We start from the raw sequence: 24,267 nt of genomic DNA, 5'->3' as shown, positions 1-24,267 counted from the left end.
CACCGAGTGTCTATAGTAATTTTTAGGAATCTCCAAAGGCTGCTCATTTATGATGATAAAAAGATCTTGTGGACTTGGGCGGGGGACACAAAGGCGTTAAAGCACCACTCAGGGTATTAAAATACCGGCAATGCGTGCCGCCAAAAGCTTGTCATTCAATGGTTTTATGCTTAAAAATAAAACAGAACTGCCTCTGTTAATATGCGTTAGTTAATCCATTATTTTCTCGATAGATGGCTGTAGTGATCGATATCTCATGAAGTAGCAATCAAACAATTTAAAGTTTATGGTTGTCAAGGGGCATTTCACACTTAACAAATTATTTTGCTGTTTCTTGTTTGTTCTATTCATTTGTGAGTTACAGGGTGTTAACAGTGCAAGTCAACAAATTCAGTGCATTTTACAGTTTTTCTTTGATCAAGGCGAAAATGCCTAAGAAGGCTGTTAAAGTGCCCATCAAACGGAAGAAGTTCAAAGAGCAAAAGCCAGAGTTCCATACCAGGCGTTCTGGGCTTCACTCAGCCCCCAAATCTTATGGCTAAAGCGATTTCTCAAATTTCTTATCATTCTACTTCCTTATCAAACACTTTCCCATTTTCTTATTTTCAGATTCGTAGTTTTTTTCACAGCAACTACTCTCTATCTCTCTCTGTACTTTGACTTGCTGTCTTCTCTTGCTTTTCCTTTGGCATTTTTCCCTACAAACTGTTCATTAATTTTTTATAATTGCTTTATATGAAAATGTAATTAACAATTTCCACTCATTTACCAATTTTTCGCGCATCACCTCACTCACGAACTCTCTAACACTGTCTGACTCCCCGGCGTCAATCGGTCCTGTACCTTTTGCTGCACATTTGTTTCCGTTAATTGACATTATTATATTCATAGTTAGTATTATTATTGCGCTTTGACAAATTTGTATGATAAATTGCGAAATTAAAAATAATGAAACGAAAATGGGTGTGTCGTAATGTCACAAGTGTGCCGACAGGTAGGGCAAGGTAATAGCAATTTACCACTACATTTACGATTGTACAACATTCGTGCCAACAAATACAATTTATCATCGGTTATAATCGCAAAGTGCTGAATTTATTGTAAATATATAATTTCCAGCTGAAATTTATGGCTTTAACGGTGAAATATAATGAAATTTAAGTGTTGCTTTGTGAGCATTGCTTACGGTGAAAATAGCAAAATAAAAATAAAAAAATAAAAAAAAATAAAAAAATAAAAAAAAAATAAAAAAAATAAAAAAAAAATAAAAAAAAAATAAAAAAAAAATAAAAAAAAAATAAAAAAATAAAAAAATAAAAAAAAAATAAAAAAAATAGTTACCCAACAACACAAGCTCAGAGCTCAGAAGGGGGGATTTTTAGTCTCTTATCGCTTGACTAGCTAAAGTCACTGTGTGGTTATTTATCTGACTAACTGTTTATATCGTTGATTGTAGAACCGACTGACTAACGGGCTTGTCTGCCTTTCTGTCTGTTTATCACAAATTTCGCTGACTCGCCTGACTGACTCCATTCGAGTTGACTTGGCTGGGCTCGAGTCGATTTGCCTTAAGTTGGTTGGCATTTGGCTTGTCTCATTCATTTTCGCGTGTCAAAGTGTCATAAATTTATGGATGCGCGAAGGCAAAAAGAGAAACAATAAAAAATAGCAATAACAGCACCAAAGAGGTGTGCAAACAAGTACCGCAAAAAAAAAAAAAAAATTCCATATAAACAAGCGTTAAGTGTCCCTCTAAATCATCAATGTATCAAGCAGGCTGCTGCCAGCCACGCCTACTTAAATGAAGCGCCAAATTGTTGCGGCATTTACTCGTTTATTAATTTCATTCCCTTTTGATTGGATTTTTATTTCTGTAGCAATACGTCATTGTGTCTACATACCAAGCGTTCGAATGTCGTTTATGGCGTAATCCAAAACCCCAGCAACAACTCGGTGAACGAGTCCAATAAATGAGTGAAAAGTTTGTTGGCGTGAATGAATGAAAGCATGAATCAAAGTGCAAGCAGCACGCGTCTGCTGCTGCTAGTTGTCACGGTATAAATGTCACTTTTTTCTTATTGTTATTGTAAATTTATTTTTGGAATTTATTGCCACTTTCAGCAAAGCTGCGTTACGCCCTCTCCCGTTCATGCAATCAACGTCGCGCTGGCGGGCAAGCGGCCAAGTAGCCAAGAAGTCAGCAACCTGCTGCACAGGCCGGCAAAACGTCATTCTACAAACAACAAAAAACCAATTCCCTTCGTTGGCGATATTGATATTCTTTTTTTCTTTGTTTTTTTATTAACTTTTGCACATTTTCTTATTGTTTTTGGCGTGTTCGCAACACGTCACGAAACACCGTTGCTCAGCTGACGCCGCAAGCTGAGTGCAAGTTGTTGCAACGTGTTTTATTATTTATTTTTTTTTTTGTTTTTTTTTTTGCTGTTTGCTACTTCTCCTGTTATTGTTATTGCGATGATACCAAGTGCACGATATCAAGTTGAAATGGTGTTAATGGCAAGACAAACAGCAGCAAAAACTGTATTTCCGCAGTTTATCATAAAAAAATTATAATAATAATAAGAAAATAAAGTAAGTGCACTAAAAAGAAAACGAAAAATGAAAAAAAAGAAAATTACTACGAATCGTAAAAGTGTTGTTTGGAAAATAGAAAATAGAGAGAAGAAATAAAAATTAGGCAACGACCTCAGCGATTCATGCAACATATTTTCTTCAAACGAACGTGATTGTGTTTTTCTTTTCAACTGATCCGAAAAGAGCTCAAGGTTAGGTTAGGAAGTGCCGGCTGGCCTGTAAAAAGATCTCACTTATACCCCTAAGATCCATATCATTCTATTTAATTCCTAATGCACGTCTTCCCTTGCTCTAAATACAAGGTGATTTCCATAGTGAATACTACAGCTGTTCCTGGCAAAGCCCTCTGCGCGCACCCAGCTCACTGACTGATATTATAGCATTTGAAGGAATAGAAGCGGAGTTATTGTGTCTGAGGTGACAGTACAGGACCTAGGACGCCCAATTATGGTAAAAAAATAATGATTAGTATTTCCTAAGTAGGTAAATCAGGCGAAAAGAGTTGGTTGCCTCTGCACTATGGGCCAGGAACCCCTCAAAAGTGGCGAAAATATCAAGTTTTCGGTCGGTTTTAATGAAACTTCGCATAGAGAATATTTCGGTGTCGCTAATAAGGAATCTGTAGTTTTTCCAAATTCAAAATGGCACATCCAATACGGCAAACGACTTTAAATATAATCAGCCTATGGCTAGCTGGAGGTCTCTATGGCTAAAACTCCGTCTCGTGAAAGTGGCGATTGCAGTTAAATGTCGTTTTAAAAAAAAAAATTCAAAAAAAATTTTATAAATATCAAAAACAATTAAGAAACAGTAAAACAATTTATAAAACTTAAAAAGAAGATTGTAAACTATTAATATAAAATATATTAAAACAATCAAACAAAAAAAATTACAAAATTTAAAAACAATAAATAAAAAATTAAAAAACAGTTAAAAATATTTCTTAAACTTTGCAAAGAAGACGAATATCAAATACAAAACAAACCAAAAACAAAAATATTTATATAAAATAATATATTAAAGCAACCAAAACAAAAAAATTTATGAACATTAAGACTCAAATTATAAAACATTAAAAACAAATATACAAAAATTGCCAAAAAATGTATAAAAATTAAAAACAATAAAAAACAGTAAAAAAATTTATAAAAGTCAAATATCTACAAATTCTTAAATAAATTTATATGAAATATATTAAAACAATCAAAAAAAAATTAAAAAGAAATATATACAATATAAAACAATAAAATAAATAAAAAAAATTTAAAAACATTTTTGTTAAATATTACAAAAAATGTATAACAAGTAAAAGGAATTAAAAACAAAAACAATATAAAGGTATGTATTAATCTTCAAAGGAAGACCAAATATCAAATACCTACCAAATCATAAAAAAATGTAGATATTAACTTTAAAAAATAATCATGAAATTTTAAAAAATTTATAAAAATTAAAGAACTGTGAAACAAAATTATAAAATTTAAACCAATCATTACAACAAAAAAAAGTAAATAAAAAAATTAAACATACAGAAACATAATATTAAAAAAAAAATAATAAAAAAAAAAATAATAAAAAAAAAAATATTAAAAAAATAGAACATTCCAAAAATAGCATTGCAGTCTCCTCGTAGTACACCCTGGAACCTATATTTGTTGTAGGCGAACTGTAGCCGCTTCACAATAAATAAAACTGACAACAGATTTTTAATTCTCTAGGTCTGGCATGGGGATGAGACCTCTCCTGCGCTTCGTAGAGCAATAAAATGGTTCCACGAAAAAAAATGAATGAGGTTCCCGTCTCGCACAGTGGTATCACATCGGACCTGTTGCATTTAAGTGAGTTGGTCGAGTTACGGACAGATAAAAAAATATATTGCCTGCGGCCGCGCTATGCTAAATGGAAAACTCTTTCCGGGCAACGTCTAGCATTAGATAAAAATAGAAAATAGCCCATCCGTTGGAATCTTTTGAGGAACAAATCATCAAGGAAACAGAAGTAAAAGCCATTTAAAAACGTCATCGCGTGCCAATAACCTGTAGATTTAAAGCAAAGAAAAAAATACGCATTTAAACAGCTGTTGCAAATAACTTCAAAACGACTAAAATTAAATCCGAAACTTATGTGGCATTTTTTAAACGATTCCTCAAAGAGCTCATAAAAAGCGAAAAACAACCAAAAAACATCAAAAACAGCAACTGCAAAACACGTTCAGACAATAAAGAAGAGGTAGAGGCAGACACACAATGTAAGAAACCGTTTAGAAAACAACACTGCACAACTCCACTAAAAATTATCCAAAAATTACGGTGAATGTCAGTTGTAGCATTTATGTCACAGCAATAAACATAAAAGTAACTGTAAAATAACATTAAAGCGAACTGACAGTCGGCTGACTAAACAAGCAACAATTCACAAAATTTATAGCCAAAAAAGGGAATAGAGGAAGCGGGAGTTGAAGGAGCATGTGTATACATATCGCACCCTAAATACAAAAGGGTCACAACTCAAAATGTACCTTCTGCTCAAATATGAGCGAGACGTTATCAATAAAACGGTCCGCGGATGACATATGGCAAAAATAAATTTTTTGTTGGATGGTAGGACTGTTATAAGCTTACATGGCAAATTTCAGCGTGATATGTCACATAGTTTGTTTTCTGTGCTACTGTAAACAAGTCAAGCTCGAGTGTGGAAATTTTGAGTTGTGCCCCTTTTGTATTTAGGGTGCGATATGTATGTGTGTGTGCGCACATGCATATGTATATGGAAATGCATAAGTGCACCTATAAACGGGAGAATTGAGTGAGTGTTCCACAAAACGAAAAAATAAAACTTAAAAACAAACAAATGAAAGAATAAAATAAAGAACTCAAAATTAAAAGAACGCCTAAAGAAAAAAAACCCACAAAGAAGAATGAGAACAACATAGGCGGAAAAAATCAAATAAATCGAAAAATGAACTGTAAAAAAAGTTAAGAAACAAAGCAAAAATATAAACATATTTTGTCTACAAACTGAACTGGAAGGGCGGTAAGCCTTTGGGAAACACAAAAACCTTAAAAATATAAAACCAAAAAGAGGTGCAGCGGTGCGCGGTCGAGCCCTGAGCAAGGCTATGTGCATATGTATGTGAACACGCTGCTATAGAACTTTAATATTTAATGAAGTTATAATTGAAGTTTTTGCAGCAAATTGTTTTACGTTTTTTGTACGCATGACTATTTTTTTATTTCTACTTTCTGCTTGATGAAAACTCAAACAACAATGCGCTTTAAAATAAACTTTATTTCGTTTGTTATAGCGCAAACATGCGCATACATACACACATTCTTTATTACCACTACGTATTTCTATAAATTTAACATGTGGCACTCGAAAACAGTAAAAAGAAAAGGTAGTAATAAAAACAAGTCTGCATCTCCCGGTTTTAATGCCGCATTGCTGCATTGCGTGTCTGTGTGGCATGAATTTGTGGTTTGTGCCAAAATGAGGGTTTATCGGCCTCTACAAGCCGACTCGCCACAACTCGTCTCGTGCAACAGTAAACACTGGGCTGATGACTACCCTCACTCCCATGATTTTTTATTAGTTTTTGTGTTACTACCATTTTGTTGCACGCATATTTTTAGCGCAGTTTTGGTATTTTTGTTTCGTCTCTGTCTACATACCTCATATCTGTCTAAACATTACATACCTACATATGTATGTATATCTGTGCCTGCCTACCTGTCTGTATGTCCTATTTAAAGCTACTACTGCAGACAGGTACTAAAAATTCGCTTTTATGTTTAACCTCTTATTTTTGCAACCAACTCAAGCAGTTGCCTTAAAGTGTGAGGTTCGGTATTGTAAATACGTAGAAGAAATAAAAGATGTTCGAAGAGTAGTAATACCTGTAACCTCTATATATACTGGTTATGATGAGGTTATGAACGAACAAGAAAAAGGCACCCCTAACTTAAAGTCTCGACACAAAACTTTTGATTACTTTCAATAAAATTTCCAACAGAGACAGCAGATTGAATCATGTTAGCAACCCATGTTATGAAATATTTAAAGTCACATATTGCCAACAGCTGTGAAGTAATGAGTTTGAATGTGTGACAGCCATTTAATATTTTTTGTTACGGTCACATTGACAGCATCTTTGATCATTTTAGTTTTCCAAGCTGTGTATTTCTCTTCTTTGCAAACAAAGATTCACCCAGACTCCGCGCCTTCCCTTCAACTTCATCGTATAAATCAAAGAATCAAGAACGCGGGCACAAAGTACTGGCTTACTTCACGGCATTTTCAAAATGACGATGACATAACGTAGCAATATCCACACTAGATGATGAGTTAGCGTTACTCGGGAAGTTGAGTTAGCATCTGGAAGCTAAGGCCTTAACTACACTGTTTACTTAATCACTTTGGTTATACTACATTCTGATCGCTTTATTACTTACGGAAAACCTTACCATTTTTGTTGACAGTAAAACAGTAATCAAGATGTATTAAAGAATGCAGGAGGTCGCTCTCGCTTATCCAGCAACACATCATCACACTTTGTTGGGTGCCCGGCTAAGAGTGGATTAGTGTGCAAGGAATGGCTCTGAGCTTGGCCTTCAGCGAGTGGTAGAGGATATTACATTCCTCTAAACGAACTGTACACTGCGATTGACTGGAGCGTAATCGCGGAAACCAATAAAGGTGGCTTCTGATTACTAACTGCAAGGTCTCCAAAGCGCTCTAGCCAAAACTGAATCTTAAAAGGATAAAATGTCTGCTTGGATTCAACAAATCTACTACCAGCGTCGTCGCAGTCAGCGAAAAGGCCGTACCTCACAATGACTTCTGCAGGAGTTGTGGAAATGAAGAAGAAGTCGAGTCGGTACAACACCTCCTTTGTGAATGTTCTGCACTCCAAAGAAGCCGTGCCAAATATCTTGGCGATTATTTCTTTGAAGCCCTGTGAAATTAGCAAAATGCCTCACTGGAGGAATTAATTACCTTTTTAAAAAGATCTAAGTAGTTTAAGCAACTTAGTTAGGGGATGCAAATCAAATACCCGCATATCTGCACAATGGGCCTTAGGGCCACAGAGTATCTTGTCTCAGACGAGCAACCTGGCTAACCTAACCTATGTGCCACACGAACTTTGACACACCGTCGTTTGGAAGCATAAGAAAAAGTAGAATTGAAAACAGGGGATACTCTTGGGATTTATATCATCATAATTGATTTATAGAAAGCAGGGATATCTTAATTTTATTTCCTATTCGGCTACAGCCTATAAATTGTCTATACACTTCAAATAAAAAATTATCAACTTCTAACTTCCGCTCTCTTTCGCTAATTCTTTCTAAGACCTAATTGGTCGTTTTTCCAGTCATAAGCATTTAAATTGTCTTTTTATTCCAATTACTCGTATGTTTTTCGAACTCAACCAGCGCTGAGCTGCTTGACCATTGACTATTTGTAGATTTCCTAGATCATTTTCCACGATCACTCAGTAACAAGAATAATAGACTACCAGGGTTGGCCTTCACCTATGGTGAAAAACGAAATTGAGCGAGTAACTTCGGCTGCCACCTCACCAAGAACTCGGCAGCAGAATTCTTCCCGCTCATATCACACGTATTCACACACTAGTAGAATAATTTTTTTCGTATATCACCTACACAATCTCAGCTTTTTCGTTAGCAAACCGCGGTTTTCACCACAGTTACGTGAATCAATCAGCCGATTCTTTCAAATTCGCTGAGAGCCAGTTAACAGGATGATATTGACCAAACCTTTTGATTTTTTTTCAACATGGCTTGCATATGACATGACATATCTGGACCCGCTGAGCAATCAAAGAATTGTGTTGGAAGAAAGGTATTTCGCTGGCGCAGTCCTTCAATTTCAAACAGAACTCCACAAAAGAGTCTTAAAAGTAAAAAGGAGTATTAAAGAGTTTTTTCAGCACAAAAGAGAGCAAAAACAGCCCACAGCAAAATTTTTTTTTTTTTTTTTATTAAGTTCGAAAGGTCTCAGTAGCGGTTTGTAAAAAGTGGAAACTGTAGCTGAGCAATTAGTCACGAAATTATCTTAAAATAGAAAGGCAAAGAACGAAGAAAAATATTAAAAATCTAACAATTTTTTTTAACTAAATACATATCCCACAGTATCTTGAACAGTAAAATTTCAAACAAAACCTATTTTAAGCACTAGTTGGTTGAGGGCAACCTTGAAAAGCAGAAATCATACTTTACAGTCTAACTACTTTTATGAGTTCTCTGAAGTATTTGTTTATAGGCGCATTTTCATATTTTCTGCTGTAGCAGTTTTTTTCTCCTACCTCTGTTATTTCCACTTCTCTGTGGCTGCGGCTGTCATTAGTGGGCAACGACCTTTTTTATGGATTTTAAAATTAAATAAAAGCCAACAGCATAAAAAAACCAAGAACAGAAACAGAAACAAACAAATTGTCTGACATATGTATGTGAGTCAGACGCCATCAGTTGTGTGACGAATGGCCAAGGTAGCACTCACAGACATATAGACACGGTGGCAAATCGAAGGAGAATAGTAGTGGTAGTGAGTTAGAAAGGCACCACTGGCCGTCATATTAGTAACTCAATTGGAGTAGCTGCGAATCACGGAAAATATAATACGAAAGGGCTATGCTTGCATACATGAATAAATTGCGACCCGCCAGTATCACACAAGTGCCAATTGTGCCACTGCATCACTAAAGATGTAACTAGCGAACAGAGCAACTAATCGCATTTATAACCCAAGGTAAGGTAAGGTGAGGGTAGTTTAAGTGATTTCATACTATTACCGCAGACATGTATTTTTTATGCTCCAGCTGCTAGTTGTCGCACTCTTGATATAAGTGAAAGTGAAGTGTGCGTGAACAAACTTTAAATAGCATCAAATAATACATGTACTTAAAATATATACCAATAAGGAGGCAATATGGTACAGGGAAACAACCCCTTATAAAAAATCGAAAAATTCATAAAGTAGGTACAGAAAGTGTAGCAATAGAAAATAGGGAATTAAAACAAATAACGGTGTTTTCTTTTCTCGTACTAATGTTGCATTTATGTGTCCTGCAAAAATACTCAAATATTCGTGTTCTTTTCTCAATGTATTCGAAGGGGCGCGCGTTCTTTTCTCAAACGGTTACACTATGACCAGTCAAAAACCATTTTCCACAAAGAACTGTTCAGTAGTATTTTATATGGAAGAAAATGCTCAACATGTAAGTTAACAGCCAAATCATCGAACGTCCCTCGCAATGAATTCACCGAGCAACCCGCACGCAACAATGTCGCTGAACCCGACCACATATGCAACATAAACAAAATAATGTGAGTCGGAGCAACGGCCAGCCGTTTCCGTTGTGTCGCAAGCGTTGGAATTCTGATCGGAAATATGCTGAGTCGGTTTTACAGACCACAAACCCATGGCGTGATCTTTATGTACTTATTATGTATTTAGGTTTAGATTCATATTTCCATTTATGTACTTAGCTTTAGTCTTTTATTCATTCCATTCTTATAATCAGTTTTGTCCAGACAATTGTTTAATAAAGAACGATTGACTTTACTCCGGCACGCCGCCGTTAATATTTGATGTATTGATTTACACTGTTGAGCCACAAGGCCAATAGTCCAACAAAGGGGACGAAGTCAAGTCTCCCAACCTAAACATCCTAAAGCTAATTAGAATCAAGAAGTAGCTTAGACGTGTCAGCAACACCCGCCGCTGGACCAAGGCATCATCACTGCTCCAGAGGGAAAGTGAACCAATACCTATAACTGGCGCCCAACAGAGTTAAAACTGGAATTAGATAATCTTACGATATCTATTAAGTTGGAACACCATGGCCCTAAACAAGAACATGTAAGTGAATATTCGGTAAAAATTAGAAAAAGTATTGATGAAAAACTATTTTAAATAAAAAAAATTGTGAATAAATTGGCAATGCGAAAGTGAGCATTACGGTATAGTCGCGAAATTATTGACGTGCAAGTGCAGTTTTTTTGTTGAAAAAAAAAAAGAGAAACAAGTTGATATTTTCGCTTCATTGGCTGCTCATGACTTGGGCTTATAGAAATATAAAGATAGAGTACGACAGTGACGAAGAGCAAGAAATAGGATTTAGGCCAGGAAGAAACGGTCAATTAGGAATGGAGCCGGCATTACTAAAAGCGTTAGTAGAAGGTGCGGTAAACAGTGCGCTCCTCGAACAAGAGAGGAGACTAAAAGACGAGTTCCGAGCGGAACTTGAAACAGTTAGAGGTCAGGTTAATGCGTTAAGAATAGAGACCCCACAAGTTGAAACATACCAGAGAGTAACAATTGGCCCTAGTGTGGGATGTGAGGTGAAGTTAGACATTGTAAAATCAGTGCCTAGCTTCAATGGAAATCATGAGGAATACGTGTCGTGGCGACAGGCGGCTATAGACGCATATGAGATTTTCAAAAGATACGTAGGCAGCGAGGCGCATTACGAGGCTGTGGCCATTTTAAAAAACAAAGTAACTGGTCCAGCTCGTGCCATCCTTACGTCGCACAATACAGTGCTTAATTTTGACGCCATTATCGCTAGGCTCGACTGCTCGTACGCAGACAAAACATCCTTGCGCGTACTTAGGCAGCAACTAGAACTGGTTAGGCAGGGTGACCTAAACTTAATGGAATATTACGATGAGGTAGAAAAGAAGCTCACTCTGGTCACAAATAAAATAGTAATGACTCATGACGAGCAAGCTGCGTCCATTCTTTGTGCAGAAATTAGAGACGATGCACTACACGCTTTCATGGCAGGACTTAGGAGGCCCATAAAATCTTTAGTAATCCCAGCGAAGCCCAAGGATTTGCCATCTGCATTAGCAGTGGCCCGTGAGGCTGAAAATAGCATCGAAAGAAGCGCATTTGCTGCATCTTATGCTAAAGTAATTGAAGAAAGAAACCATAGCGGCGATAATACTAGATTTGGCAATCGTAACCAAGCTAGACAAGGCAGGGGCCAGGAAAGAAATCCACATTTTGTGGGAAATCAAGGCCAAAGCAGGGCACAGCAAGCTGACCCTAAAACGCTAGCGAATGACAAAGAGCCACAATCAAAGTATCAGGCTCAACCCATGGACGTTGATCCTTCGATGTCCAAGTTAAGACAACAGACCAATTGGGGAAAGCCACAGGGCTATTCTACACAAGACGGGGCTCGGAAAAGGCATAACACTTCAGAACGCACGTCAGGCTATAGGTGCCAAAAGATTAACAATATTACGCAACGAGCGCCTACCCAAGACGAGAAAGAATACGAAGAAATGGCCGAAACTGCGCGTGCTGAAATAGATGACGAAAGTGGCGAACCCGAGGACAACGATTTATTGAATTTTTTAGAGGTCGTTCCCGATTGCCGTTCGTCGAGCGTCAATTGGCTGGCAAAACATTAAAGATTCTTATCGACACCGGGGCGGCAAAAAGTTACATTAAACCCGTAAAGGAGTTAAAAAACGTAACACCAGTCGACACCCCTTTTACTGTGAACTCCATTCATGGGTCCAGTAAAATTCAAAAAAAATGTTCAATAGTAATTTTTGGGAAAGTTGCCACGTTTTTCATATTAGATACCCTTGACACCTTTGATGCTATAATAGGCTTCGATCTGCTCACGCAGGCGGGGGTAACTATTGACCTGATGGAAAACAGCATAAACTACGGTAATACTTCGGAAATACTCAATCACCATCCGTGCGATAACGTGAACTTTACACGTCTCGATGATATCGTAGTCCCAAATTCCGTAAAAGACGAATTCAAGAAAATGATACTGAAGAGAATTAGTGCATTCGCGACCTCTAACGAGGCACTGCCTTACAATACTTCAGTCGTCGCCAGGATCCGGACTGTAGACAATAAGGAGGTATATTCAAAGTCCTATCCATACCCAGTACGCGTGTCAGATTTTGTAAACAACGAAGTCACACAGCTGTTGAAAGATGGCATCATAAGGCCATCAAGATCTGCGTATAATAGCCCAGTCTGGGTTGTCGATAAGAAAGGAATAGATTCCAACGGAAATAAGAATAAACGGCTGGTCATTGACTTTAGAAAACTGAATGAGAAGGCCATCGCCGACCGATATCCGATGCCGAGTATCCAGGTAATCTTAGCTAACCTCGGAAAGGCTAAGTTTTTTACCACACTGGATCTTAAATCCGGATACCACCAGATTTACCTAGCGGAGAACGATCGTGAAAAGACATCCTTCTCGATAAATGGCGGAAAATACGAATTCTGTCGTTTGCCCTTTGGTCTAAAAAATGCGGGAAGCATTTTTCAAAGAGCAATCGACGATATCTTGCGAGAACAGATCGGAAAGATATGTTATGTCTATGTGGATGACGTAATTATCTTCTCTGAAAATGCCGCACACCACGTCCGCCATATCGATATAATACTTCAGCAACTTTGCGATGCTAACATGAGAATCTCCAAGGAAAAGTCGAAATTTTTTAAAGAAAGTGTCGAATATCTAGGCTTCATTGTTACTAGCGAGGGAGCAAAAACAGACCCAGAAAAAGTCAAGGCGATCCAAGAGTACATTGAACCAAAAAATGTATACTCTCTGAGATCTTTTCTAGGCCTAGCCAGCTACTATAGGGTGTTTATCAAAGACTTTGCAGCCATAGCAAGACCCTTGACTAATATACTAAAAGGCGAAAACGGCACTGTAAGCAAACACATGTCTAGGAAAGTAGCAGTCCAATTTGACGAATCTCAACGCGACGCTTTTAACCGATTGAGAAACATACTAGCATCAGAAGATGTTATGCTCATGTACCCTGATTTCAAAAGACCTTTTGACTTGACTACAGATGCTTCTGCAAATGGCATTGGAGCAGTATTATCTCAAGGCGGTAGACCCATCACCATGATCTCCCGAACGCTAAAAACGTGCGAAACTCACTATGCTACCAACGAAAGAGAGTTGTTGGCGATTGTATGGGCCCTCGGCAAACTGCAGAATTACCTTTACGGTACAAGAGAGCTACATATATTTACAGATCATCAACCTCTCACGTTCGCAGTGTCTGAGAAAAATACGAATGCGAAAATCAAGAGGTGGAAGGCGTTTATTGAACAACATAACGCCCAATTGCATTACAAGCCAGGGAAAGAAAACTTTGTCGCAGATGCCTTATCTAGGCAAGAGCTTAACGCTCTCCAAGACGAAACGCAATCAGACATAGCCACTATTCACAGTGAGATATCCCTTACATACACTATACAAACAACTGATAACCCCCTAAATTGTTATAGAAATCAGATAACTTTGGAAGAATCACGTTATTCGTTGCATCGAAGACTTATTCTATTTGGCAAAAAAACCCGTCACTTAATTCAATTTACAGATAAAATTAATCTCATAGAAACATTAAAACTTGCTGTGAACCCCGATGTTGTAAACGCGTTTTATTGCGAACTCACAACTTTAGCTGCATTTCAACATGAGCTGGTTTCAATTTTCCCGACAACCAAATTCTGGCATTGCAAAAGAATAGTGTCAGACATCACTAACAAAGACGAACAGGTAGAAATAGTCAACACCGAACATAATCGTGCGCACAGAGCGGCACAAGAAAACGTAAAACAGATACTTCGGGACTACTACTTCCCAAAAATGACTAAATTGGCTAACGAGGTTGTACTAAATTGCAAAGTTTGCGCTATCGCCAAGTACGACCGACACCCCAAAAAACAAGAACTCGGGAAGACGCCAATTCCCTCATTTGTCGGAGAAATGTTACACATTGACATATTTTCTACCGATCAGAAACTTTTCCTGACTTGCATCGATAAATTTTCCAAATTCACCGTCGTCCAGCCCTTACCTTCTAGATCAATAGTCGATATTGTTAACCCCATTTTACTTATAATTAATACATTTCCAAACACAAAAACCGTTTATTGCGACAATGAGCCAGCGTTTAATTCCGAAACGATCACTTCATTGTTAAAAAATCAGTTTAACATTGACGTTGTAAACGCCCCCCCCATTACATAGCTGTTCCAATGGGCAAGCGGAACGTTTCCACAGTACATTAATAGAAATCGCAAGGTGTTTAAAGTTGGATAAAAAAGTTACTGATACAGTTCAGGCTATCATGAGAGCAACAATAGAATATAATAAAACCATACATTCAGTAACAGAACAAAAACCACTCGATGTAATTCACTCTATACCGGACGAAATTAAGCAAAAAATCAAAGATCGACTAATAAAAGCTCAGCAAGATCAATTAGCTAGATGCAACCCGAACAGACAGAACAGGATGTTTGATGTAGGAGAAAAAGTTTACCTCAAAAATAACAAAAGATTAGGTAACAAACTATCTCCCTTGTGCACAGAGGGCGCCGTACAAGCAGACCTGGGAACGTCTATACTTGTTAAGGGGAGGGTGGTCCATAAGGACAATGTGAGGTAAACATAGGTCATAACGCATAAGATTCTTACAGATAGTTACTGCAATTCGGTTTAATCATTTCATACAGGTTCATCGGAGTGACCCTCATACTCTTATCCACAACTCACGCACGCATCACCGATTTCTCGCACGCAAGCTACATTCCGATATTGGACGGAAACGTTTTTGTATGGGAACAACATAGTTACGTGAGACATTCTACAAATTTATCTAATTTCGTGAGCATTATAGATGATACAATTAAATTATCAAAACTTTTCCCTCAGTCACACATGCGAAAATTGTTAGATGTAGATATCGACCATATTCAGAATATTTTATCTAGCTTAACGGTACACCATAGAATGGCCAGAAGTTTAGACTTTCTAGGAACAGCTTTAAAAATCGTTGCAGGTACGCCTGATGCATCAGACTTAGAAAAGATTAAACTTACCGAAGCCGAGCTCATAGAATCAAACAACAGACAAGTAATAGTAATCACTGAAGCACAGAAACAAATTAACCTTTTAACTGATGCAGTAAATAAATTAATTAAAGAAAAAAAAGGCGAGTTCGTAGACTCTCCTCATTTGTATGAAACTTTACTTGCACGAAATAGAATGTTAACCACTGAAATCCAAAACCTTATGCTCACTATAACGCTCGCCAAATCTAACATCATAAACCCCGCAATTCTCGACCACGAAGATTTAAAATCAATTTTTACCGAACAGCTCGCAGAGGTCCCAATAGTTAGTTTAATGGCAGTATCAAATATAAAAATATTTCAATCAAATAGAGTAATCCACATAATAATTGAATATCCTAATGTTAAGACTATTTGTAAGAAGGTTATGATATATCCTGTTGCCCACAATAACACCATTCTGCAAGTACATGATGACATAGTAGCTGAATGCGACGATGGAGTCCTAGCTGTGACAGAATGCGCTACAACCAACTTTGCGACGTTCTGCAAGAAATCTGCTTATGACACATGCGCCAGCGGATTACATTCCGGAGGTTCAGCGTTATGCCACACACAGCCAAGCCACTTGGAACCGATTACCCTATTAGACGAAGGAATAATCGTTGTCAACGAACTATCAGCAAGAGTAAGAGTAGATGACGGCCCAGTGATGACAATTGAAGGCACACATCTCATCACATTTGAACGTATTGCGACTATAAACGAGACCACGTACATTAACTACAATGGTGTTGTAAACAAGAGTCCAGGCATCGCGGCGTCACCATTGCTGAATATTACAGGACACGACCAAGTGCTCAGCCTACCAATGTTACAAAGGATGAATGAGCACAATCTGCATATAATTCAGAAGTTAAGAGACGATATGTTTTCCGGAGGGACTCCCAGAGTCTGGTTCATGGTTGGTGTAACACTCAGCCTTGCCTTTGGCTGTATTGGCATCATCTATCAGTGTTGGTACCGGAGAAGATCTTCCATCAAATTGCAAGAACTGGTAAAGGAGTTAAGTGTCACCGAGGACGGCAACAATCTTAAAGGGGGGCTAGTTAACAGCCAAATCATCGAACGCCCCTCGCAATGAATTCACCGAGCAACCCGCGCGCAACAATGTCGCTGAACCCGACCACATATGCAACATAAACAAAATAATGTGAGTCGGAGCAACGGCCAGCCGTTTCCGTTGTGTCGCAAGCGTTGGAATTCTGATCGGAAATATGCTGAGTCGGTTTTACAGACCACAAACCCCTGGCATGATCTTTATGTACTTATTATGTATTTGGGTTTAGATTCATATTTCCATTTATGTACTTAGCTTTAGTCTTTTATTCATTCCATTCTTATAATCAGTTTTGTCCAGACAATTGTTTAATAAAGAACGATTGACTTTACTCCGGCACGCCGCCGTTAATATTTGATGTATTGATTTACACTGTTGAGCCACAAGGCCAATAGTCCAACAAAGGGGACGAAGTCAAGTCTCCCAACCTAAACATCCTAAAGCTAATTAGAATCAAGAAGTAGCTGAGACGTGTCAGCAACACCCGCCGCTGGACCAAGGCATCATCACTGCTCCAGAGGGAAAGTGAACCAATACCTATAACTTGTATGCATAAAAAAACAAAAACGCAATTTTCAGGCCCCAAACTTATACTTTCTTACATTAAAAATTTAAGGGGTTAGAAAATTGCATACTCACAAGGCTTCTGAATATACTGAATAAAAATTTGAAAATATTGAAATTTGCAATTTTTGTGTAAATTTTGGAACTTTCATTTATACGATTTTTGCGACAAAGAACTATACTTTTATAAAAAAAATGACTCATGCGCAAGTGTACATATATTTTTATGAAAGTCTACCCACAAATATGCACATTACTGTAATATATGTATATATTATTTTTAATACTAATCTGTGAAATTGAAATTTTATTTTTGTCAATTTTGTTCAACCATCATCATCAACATCACGTAGCGATTACAGCTCAGGGTGAGCTTTAGCTTCGTCCACAATTCTCCTCTAATCTGCACGGTTCATAGTAATGGACTGCCAACTCCTAACTCGTAGCTTTTTCAGGTCGAGCCAGGTTAACCGTGAACGTCCTCGGGCCCGGTTCATTAGAGTCTGTTGTTAAAAAGGATTTTGAGGGTGGCTGTCCTCCATTTTGTTAAACATTGAATTAAATTATTATTATTGTTATGAGAGGAGTTTGCACACCGACCTGAAAAATCGATTGTGCCCCCTCAAGGATTCAGAGAAATACACTAGCTCAATACACTTTAGTATTTGCCCTATTTTATTTAGTTTTATTTCCTCCTCGGGTAAAATATGTTTACTTAGGTGTTTGCCCCGCTAACAGATCGCTGAGTACCACTTTGTCAGAACGCTTTAGAAGCTTTCATCTTCCTGTCTGCAGAACCCACAAGTTTTATTGGAAATTGTCTTAAATAAAATGTAGGACTTGAAATTTAAATCTTTTATTTGAACTAGCAAAGTATTTGGTTAATTTATAAGATCTAGGAAACTGTACAATTCAATAGTATCATACTTGTGAATTCGATAGCATGATATATCATTACCATCTACGTGGTTAGTACGAAAGCACTAATGAAATAGTTAGCTTACCAGTACCTGCTGGGCGAGCAATTAACTTCCTATTAAGACACATTCACGATAAATTCGTTAGTTGATTGAAATTAAAATTTGAATTTGAGCACCAAGAGATTTAGTGGCTCCTAAAACACTCAGGCTAAAAAGCCCATTGTATTTAAAGCTCTGGAAAGTCAAAGATAGTCAAGGAGGAAAGGAGAAAAGTATCAGTTGATTAGAAAGAAAGTAGATTAACGCGGGACTAGTGACAAACACCGGCGTTTAGTGAAATCGTTAGTTCAGTACCAGCCATGTTCACTGCAGGGGAATCTTACGAGTATGTGTGTGGGCATGTGTGTGTGAGTCAGCAGGGTGGTATGCCGCTTCAAATGGCTGACCGTTGGGTGAATGTAAACAAGCACAGCTCCGGTAGTCGTTCCAGTTGAGTAGTTATAAAATATGTGAAGTGCTTTTTGGATCGAATAGTGGAGAGGGAGCAAATACAGAAACCAAATCAGATGAGACTTCAAAAGAACTTGACTTTAATGTTGCCAGCCGGGACTGCTGGCAGCATTCACTCGCCATGAAGTGTTTGTTTATGTCACATTTAAGTTTTAAATTCGAAGTATTCTTCCTCTTCAGCTTAACGAGTGAATATTCGTACGTAAATTGAAGGTCAATTTATAGAAATACATCACAACGCTTGACTGGCTGAGCGTTCGCACAATTAAATTGCCTTGGTAATGTGAAAAATTCGAACTAAAATTGAATGACTGGACTTAATGAATTGGTTGATGACCTGTTGGTATCTCGCTCCTTTTTCTACTCTTCGCACGAGCTTAAATGGACTTTTCATGTTTTTCCTACGGCATTCAGGAGTGTATGACAGTCTATTGGACATACATATGTACATATTCCCTCTCATTTTACATAGGCATTCTCTTCATTGACTTTACGTGGTTTCCTCGCTGTTGATTAAATAAAAATCGTGATGTGCCTGTTACCGTTACACACAATACCGCAGACAAAATAAGTATGTGTGGGAAAGTATGCAAAAAGGCACGCGTACATACACATATTTTTGTATTTGTTAATGTGTAATCGACACCACACCAGAAGCATGCATCAGGGAACTGCAAAGGTTGTCATAATATCGATAAACCATTGAAATGAGATGATTAAAAACAAACAAATAATAATAAAAGCAATAAATGTAATAAAAATAATAAAATAAAATTAAATTAAATTAAAAAAATAATAATAAAAAGTATATTACAATAGTAAAAAAAAAATGTTTGAAAAAATATTACAAAAATGAAAAAATGAAAAAAGAAAAATGTCAATAAAACAATGAACACAAAAATTAAAAAAAACACATATATATAAATATATATATTGTATATATAGGTAACATAAAAAACATGTGAAAAAATACAAATAAAATAAAAATAAACAATGAAATTTAAAAATATATAAAATAAAATAAAGATTTAAAAATAAAATAAAAAAATTAAATAAAATGAAGAATAAAAATAATAATATGGGCTGGAGCGGAATCTTGCTGGAAGGTTCAACGTTCTCCATTAACGAAGGTACAGCTGAACTACTTCCCCACGCCTTCTAAGGCATTCTCCTGGTACACTTTTGCTCCGGTCTTAACCTCTTTTTCGCAGGAATGAAGAGATGTAACGCTTTTAGAAGACACTCTCTAGCAGACCATTACGGAGGCTGGATGGTGGCCACGCTGAGCCCTTGGAACAACATTTTTTCCGTCTTTAGAAGTTTTAGCATAGATTTTGTCCTTTTACTTATTAAAAGCTTCTTCAACAGTGAAGATTTTCTCATCTGTGAAAAGAATATTTTCATGGGTGTTGACCGCGTGCCACCGAAGAAGCTGCTTGCTTCTCTCGAGTCAAATTTTCTTCAAACGCGTTGTCATAAGATGACCAGTTGAGCGATGCAAGCCTTTCATGTGAAGATCATCTCTAATAAGTATTTACATGGATCTGATCGATACATTCATTTCCCTGGACATGATTTTGTACTTTCTAAGAGTATTTCTGCGAATTCTTTCGCGAATGGATTTTATGGCTGCGCCGGTTCTAACCACACGAGGACGACCCCTTCTGTCTGTCACTTCAGACATTTAGGAAAAACGATTGATCGTGCGGTAAACAAACATTCTCGAAATATTAAGTTTTCTCAGCAATTCGTAATTCTCACTTGCCCTTTCATTGCACTTATGTAAAGCAATCACTGCAATGGGACTTTCTTTAGCTCCCCACTCCATTGTTAACAAGCGAAATTTGCCACGAAACTGAGCATATTTTATGAGTTGACAATGCATACGAACAAAACCCAAAATAATGGAACTTTTTTCTGTGAATCTGTTCTCGCTGTATATACTCGTATTGTAAAATTTGCCACAGAATTTTTGGCAAGAGTAAGTAAACATTTCGATAGGTTGATTAATCTTCCGCCACCTTATATTAAACGGCAGGTTGCTTAATAGAGTGAGAGAGAGTCGTATGACAACTAGTGCCCTTAGCAGCTAGCAATTTAGTTAATTCGCACATATTTTGCTCTAAAAAAAAGACAATGAGAAAGGGTATTATTTTTAAAGACTGCTGGCTTACTGCATGATCTTTAAGCTGGATATTATTGATTTGAGAAATGGTAATAAAGAGAAACAAAAGTAATATAAATAGGCCACCTAGACATATTCACGCAATTGAGGCAGAATGCAGTTCAACTAAATTATTGTATATATTTAATACTTTCGCTTGTCTTAAAATCGCCCTCGCCCTTGGGACTGGGAAATAAATCACTTAAATGCGTGCCTGGCATACTTCATAAGCAAATTTAAAACCTCAGCGAGCGCATTAATATGTGCCACATGTGCACGTGCACCATTCGGCGATCATAATCACTTCCTCGGCACGCAATTCTGGCATTTATCAGACGGCCGGCCGCGTGCTACGTATGGCTGAACTTAATGTCCAAAGTCAGGCAGTCGGGAGAAATCTATTGGCGAGTCTGGTGCACTAGTTTTTTTTGAAAGGGAGTGGAATGGAAGGGCTTGGTTACTAGGTGCAGCAGGTCACTGAAAATGGGCCAAAATCACAACATGCCACACGCACCACTTGTCACTCACTCGGTCGGGCATAAGGGTCAAAATATGCAGACTACTTTGGCGCATTGCAAATTAAACGATTTAAACAAACAAGCTATGTAGCTGTTGCAGCAACAGCAGAAACAACAAATACGGCATAGCTCACTTTAGCGGCCTTTAAACGCAATTGCCACCCAGTAGTGGTGCCCAGTAACTTGGCATGCCTGGCCGCTTGCTGCCCTAGTTTTATGGGTCAACGCAGCCATGCATACACCTACACACATACATATGCATTTGTGTGTATGTATATGTTCATGCTTGGCCACATTGTGTCAGCAATTGTTAATATGTCCACTCACCACACAGAAACTAGGTTAATGCTTTTCGAAAGGCAAATACACCAACAGTAGAATAGACCACAGCTGGTTTTACAGGAGTGGGTGAGGGGTAAATTCTTTACAGCGGGGTGGAGAGGCAACTCCGCTCGAATAATGTAAATGTAGAAACGCAGCGGATTGTGATTTAACTATATACAACTTGCTGCCGGATATAGCACACTGACCAGTCAGCCAGTCGGCCAGTCGGCCAGCCCCCAGCACCTCTAGCCACATATATATATGTAGGTATATAAAAATATAGGAAGCTGTGTGTATATACACACAAACATGTGTATATCGGTTTGTATGTTAGGCAAGCCAAGTAAACTCAAGCATCATAAGGCGTTGTAGGAAAATCCATTCCCACCCCCATCACCTTCCTAAAGTTTTGCTAATACGGAAAATCTAATGGCGTACAAGCTGGACTTCCGACGCGGAAACGTATATCAAAAATATGTATTCGTATGTATGTATGTGTAAGTTTAAGTAATTGAATACCTTTCGCAAGCGTTAAACTCTGACAAACTTCCGACCAAGTGGAAGTTAAGAGCGGAAATGTGCTTTAATGATCCTTTTTGTTATTGTATCAATTTGCTTCCAATATTTACCTGAAAGAAGAGGAAACAAAAAATATGTAATTGAGTACAGAACGCTTTAAATTGAATATTTTCGAAATATATTAGGAATAATTTTAATTAGAAATAAACTATGAACAGCAAAAATGACTAGAAAGTAGATCGCGCGAGGAGGAGTTTTTCGCTTCAGGTGAGGTTAATTTGATGGAATTTTTTAATAAAAGCAGATACAGATACAGAATACATTTTATTCAGAGTAATAGTAGTTGCCAGCTATACATTTTTAACGATTTCTCAGAAAATTTGTGGAAAAAGTATTTTTCCTTTTTGTGAAAAATCAGTCATCAAGAAGATTTTTGTGTTTTTTTTTTTAATTGTATTGTAGTAGGAAATTAAGTGCTGCTCTGCAATTGGGAGACTCGATGCAAAGAAGGAGGAATCAGATGGAGTTTGTATCTAGCGCTGAAAAACTCTGGGCTGAAAGACCCAATTTTTTATATATTGGGTTGGGGAATAAGTTCATAGTGTTTTTATATTTTCTTTTGTATTACAACGATTTGTTTGCTATTTGGCAAAGGGTAAGTATTCATTCGATAGAACTCTTTCTGCTCTACTAAACTATGTTAATTGTATTTTTGAGTTATTTAGTTTTTTATTAGTTTTGAGGCTTAGAAATGGAATATCTAGGAGGCAAAAACCTAGGTACATTTTCGGCACCTGCTTTTCATCGAAGTCAAAAAGCTGCCGAAGGAGCCCGGGACATTTGCGACGTGTATATAGAAGGTGTCATAGGCGAGTCTACAGCACGGAAATGGTTTACAAAATTCAACAATGACAATTTTGACGTCGAGGACACGTCCCGCAGCCGAAGGCCTTCTGAATCCGACGAAGAACGTCTCAAATCACTTTTGAAGGAGAACCGTCGCCAACCCACTCGTGAATTGACGGAAAAAATCAACTGGGATCGTAAAACCATTCTCAATCACCTTCATTCAATGGGATTTACCGAAAAATTGGGAGCCTGGGTGCCTCACGAGCTCAATGAAACAAACAAAGAAAGTCGCCTTCAAATTACTTTTCAGCATCTCCGCTCGCCATCGAGCAACACGCGGTCATAAACAGCGCTTTTTGTACCGAATCTCACGGGAGATGAGAAATGGTGCCTATACATCAATATAACGCAAAGAAAATAGTCGGCTCCGGGAGATACGCCAAAGCCGAGAGTCAAGCTGGATCTTCACCCAAAGAAGGTCATATGTGTTTGGTGGGACTGGAAGGGCATAGTGTACTGGGGTATGCTCGAAAAGAATGCCACGGTCAACAAGGAGCTCTACATTGTCCAGCTAAACCGCGTAAATGAGGCTATTCGGCTGAAAAGACCTGATAGACATGGTCAAACCGCACTCCAAGAGCACGGACGGAAGGTCCTTCAGCATCCGCCGTATTCTCCGGACCTTACATCGACCGTGAAGGGCATTACCTTCGATAACAAAGAGGTCCTTAAAAACTGGCTCAACAACCTCTTTGACACCAAACCAGGCGATTTTTGACGGAACGGCATCAACAAATTTGTCAAGAGGTGGGAAGAGGTTGTAAACAGCTTAAACGGCGAATATATAATGGATTAACTTATTTATATAATTATTGTTTTTTGTTTAAAGAAAAGTCTTCGGTAACAACGCAACGAACTTATTCCCAAACCTAATACATATAATTGGCGCCCACACCCTCCATTGGGTGTTTGGCCGAGTTCCTCCTCTTATTTATGGTGTGGGCCTGATATTGATCCACAAATTGAGAGACCAGCAGTTTTATGCCGCCTCCGAATGCCAGATGACCTTTTATGAGAAGGTTTTTCATGGCAGAAATAGACTCGGAGGTTTCCAGTGTCTATCGAGGGGCTTTCGCTATTAGAAAACACTTTTTCTGCCATTTGGTATTTCATGCACCTACGCACACCCAAATGGTAATCACGCACCAACCAGTATAAGACCAATAAGACCATTCAGTTGCTTTCAGTGGGCATAGAAAGAAGCGGTTAAGTATGGCGTGTTGCATTTCAGATAAG

At 37.8% G+C, this 24,267-nt stretch overlaps 1 protein-coding gene across 6 annotated transcripts in view; it reads right to left on the bottom strand.

Moving 5' to 3' along the window:
* Positions 1 to 22,232, bottom strand: part of LOC128862008 (histone-lysine N-methyltransferase, H3 lysine-79 specific) — a 145,399-nt gene extending 123,167 nt beyond the window's left edge. For all 6 annotated transcript variants that reach the window (XM_054100387.1, XM_054100398.1, XM_054100413.1 and 3 more), the window contains exon 1: positions 22,123 to 22,232. The gene's annotated coding sequence lies outside the window, so the exon portion shown is untranslated. The remainder of the gene's footprint in view (positions 1 to 22,122) is intronic.
* Positions 22,233 to 24,267: the final 2,035 nt, after the last annotated feature.

This window comes from Anastrepha ludens, chromosome 2, assembly GCF_028408465.1.
Source record: "Anastrepha ludens isolate Willacy chromosome 2, idAnaLude1.1, whole genome shotgun sequence".
Taxonomy (NCBI): Eukaryota; Metazoa; Arthropoda; class Insecta; order Diptera; family Tephritidae; genus Anastrepha; species Anastrepha ludens.
This window is presented reverse-complemented; position numbering and strand designations above follow the sequence as displayed.